Here is a 3,413-nt window from a genome sequence, read left to right as displayed (position 1 = left end):
TTCCCAGTTGAATCCTACAGCTTCTCCATGACCCTGCCCATGCTATGTAATGATCTCCCACTGCCCTCAGGTATGCCTTGCCTTTCACACTTTTTATTTTAATGACTAAAAGTGCTACAATTCTGCTTCCCTTTCCACACCACTAATGGAAAGCCCCTGGAAAAACAGAAGCCCATTTGACCGTCATGTAAAGAGGTCAAGCAGGATCTTGCACTTATGAAGCCTTTGGGAGCTTTGCCAACTAGATTTAAACTGAGGCGTGAATTAGCATATAGGTCACATGCTGCTGTGAAAGTTAATTAGGTCAGCATTTCTAAAGAGGCAGCAACCTCAGTAATGTCCTGAAGGGAGACAGGAAGGAAAGGCGTGGAAAGATGCTAGAAAATGCTCCCAACTCTATGCCTGGGTCGTGGAGTGGGTGTCCAGAGAAGGCTGACCTGGACTAACCAGCATGTCTAGGTTCATCATTCACCTTTCCCTGTCCTTTCTGCCTCCTTCTCCTATAAGCAGAAGTTGGGAAAGAAAAAGTATGCATGCCTAACAGGATTTTTTTTTTGCAAGGTGATAGACATGAGAGGAATGAAGTCCCTTTCACTATCTGTTCGTTAGAACTGCTCACATCTGTGTCACGTAATGCCCGCTAGCAAGAACTATAGCTCTGCTCTGAAAGCAATGTGTTGCTTTGCCAGGTAAGGCTAACTCAGCCAATAAAAGCATATCATCTTTCACCCAAACATATGAGCTGGGGCCTTAAGTTTCTGATGAGACCAAACTGGGAAAACTATTCCAGCCTAGCTAATGAGCCTAGCTATGAGATTCAGCAAGGCCAAGTGCCGGGTCCTGCACCTCAGCCACAACAACCCCATGCAGCGCTACAGGCTTGGGGAAGAGTGGCTGGAAAGCTGCCTGGCGGAAAAGGACCTGGGGGTGCTGGTTGACAGCCGGCTGAACATGAGCCGGCAGTGTGCCCAGGCGGCCAAGAAGGCCAATGGCATCCTGGCCTGTATCAGAAATAGTGTGGCCAGCAGGAGTAGGGGAGTGATCGTGCCCCTGTACTTGGCACTGGTGCGGCCGCACCTCGAATACTGTGTTCAGTTTTGGGCCCTTCACTACAAAAAAGACATTGAGGTGCTGGAGCGTGTCCAGAGAAGGGCAACGAAGCTGGTGAGGGGTCTGGAGCACAAGTCTTATGAGGAGCGGCTGAGGAAACTGGGGTTGTTTAGCCTGGAGAAAAGGAGGCTGAGGGGAGACCTCATCGCTCTCTACAGCTACCTGAAAGGAGGTTGTAGCGAGGTGGGTGTCGGTCTCTTCTCCCAAGTAACTAGTGATAGGACGAGAGGAAATGGCCTCAGGTTGCACCAGGGGAGGTTTAGATTGGACATGTGGAAAAATTTCTTTACTGAAAGAGTGGTTAAACATTGGAACAGGCTGCCCAGGGAAGTGGTTGAGTCACCATCCCTGGAGGTATTTAAAAGATGTGTAGATGAGGCGCTTAGAGACATGGTTTAGTGGGCATGGTGGTGTTGGGTTGATGGTTGGACTCAATGATCTCAGAGGTCTTTTCCAACCTTAATGATTCTATGATTCCATAAATCAGGATTCTCAGTTACCAGCAAAATAGTTATTAATGTTGTCATTTTATGTCAAAAAGTGAAGAGAGGCAACAGAAAGAGGGAAAACTACAAGAAACAGGGACTTCTTTTAAACAACACATTCATCCATCCAAACCTATAGTATCCCAAAAATGTGAACTAGAACCCTTTTAAATTTTAAATTCAGTCATGTGTCATAGGAATTTCTGACACTCTTACATTGGAGAGCTTTATGGGATGAAATATCCATACTTTTGTGGCCTCTTCATATCCCAGAAGTGAGGGGGCATATGTAGGCAGTCTGATAAATCTCTGAGTGTCACAAGAGTTGCATGGAGATAAAGCTTGTTCATGTGCCCAGGCTCTTCTGAACCTTGTCTCCATTTTCAAAATCTGATTTGATATGTTTCCTCAACCTATCCAGAAATTTCAGTGTCTCCTAAGACTTCTGTAACACTGGGGTTAAACTCTATTCAACACACTCCGCTCATACATATCTCTGATATCAATTAATTAGCAAAGATAGATATCTTTCATTTCTACACAGAATTCAAATTTTCTATTTGAAAAGACAAATATTCAAGTCTTACAAAATTCATTAGTTATTTATATTCTAATGCTGATTTTATTGGTACCATTCTGGCACTCATATTCAAGATACCCAGTAGGATAAATACATTTTATCCATTTTGGGGAAAAAAATCCATGAGTATGACATATCATTTTGCTGTGTATATATATATATATCATGTTTATTGGAATAAGTCTGGGAAAACAATAACTAATTTTTCAAAAAATATTAATGGTCTTTTTACAAGTCTTATTTAAAGACAGTTCCATGTCATTATTATATTTGACTGTCTCTCAATTATGAGCTCTGTGTTGGAGAGTTAACAACTCACTGATATGTCACAGAAAAATCAGACAGTTTAAAGACCATGGAAGCTTATATATCATATATTCTTAGCGTGTCTCTTCTGCCCCAGGGTATTGCTAGGACTATATTTCACCTGATCTTGTTGCTCTCCATTTGAAGTCCTAGCACACTTTATGTGAAATGCAAAGCTCAGTGGGATTTATGCTTATCACAGTGCTTCCTGCTTTCACAAAGCAGAAGCAGTAGGGACTGGAGGATAATTTCCTGACGTTAACAGTGATAAGAAGGAGACATTTCCTGTGAAGAGATGTGAAAGTAAGCATGGTAATACTTAGTCACAGCTCCCTCCAACAATAAGCAGAGAGGCAGATCGTGGAGCAGCCAGGTGGAGCACTCTGAAGAAAAGGCGCAAAGTGTGTTAGTGGGCAGTTGATTTCTTCCAGAGAAGATGCATAGGGAGGCAAGGGAGAGTCCCAGATAACTGAGAAGACAGTGGCCCAGGGCTGTGAAGAACGTGCAAGGATTTAGGCAAAGATTATGTGTCAGGTACGTACATCAGAGTCCCGTGAGAGATCAGTTTCTTCTGGTTTTGGATTTTGAATTTGGATTTTGTCCAAATGGTCTAACTGTCAGTTCTCATGATGAAAAATTGAGTTGTTTCTATCTCCCCATTACTAGTGATATTCAACAGAAATCTGGAACTGCATCTATTTTTGACAACCATGGCAAGAGTAATCAGATAAATATCTGTTCTGCCTCAGCATAGCAATTTCTACAATTCTCTTTTAAAAGTAATCAACTTCACTGGTAGATGTCAATCTTTTTTTAGAGATTTTTAGAGAAATACTAACTTTGCACAAGGTGGTCAGCAGAATTCACCCTCCACTTATGGGATCAACTCTCTAGCTCCTTGGTGAATGCAAAGAAGCCTGCTTAAATACAGA

General features: G+C 42.5%; 1 protein-coding gene across 1 annotated transcript in view; it reads right to left on the bottom strand.

Annotated features, from left to right (window-relative positions):
• ADAMTSL1 (ADAMTS-like 1) overlaps nt 1–3,413 on the bottom strand; it is a 468,861-nt gene that overhangs the window by 130,723 nt on the left and 334,725 nt on the right. The window lies entirely within an intron of this gene.

Source organism: Pygoscelis adeliae, unplaced genomic scaffold (genome assembly GCF_000699105.1).
Source record: "Pygoscelis adeliae isolate BGI_AS28 unplaced genomic scaffold, ASM69910v1 Scaffold45, whole genome shotgun sequence".
Classification (NCBI taxonomy): Eukaryota; Metazoa; Chordata; class Aves; order Sphenisciformes; family Spheniscidae; genus Pygoscelis; species Pygoscelis adeliae.
Note: the sequence above shows the minus strand (reverse complement) of the source record. Positions and strands in the feature narration are given on the sequence as shown.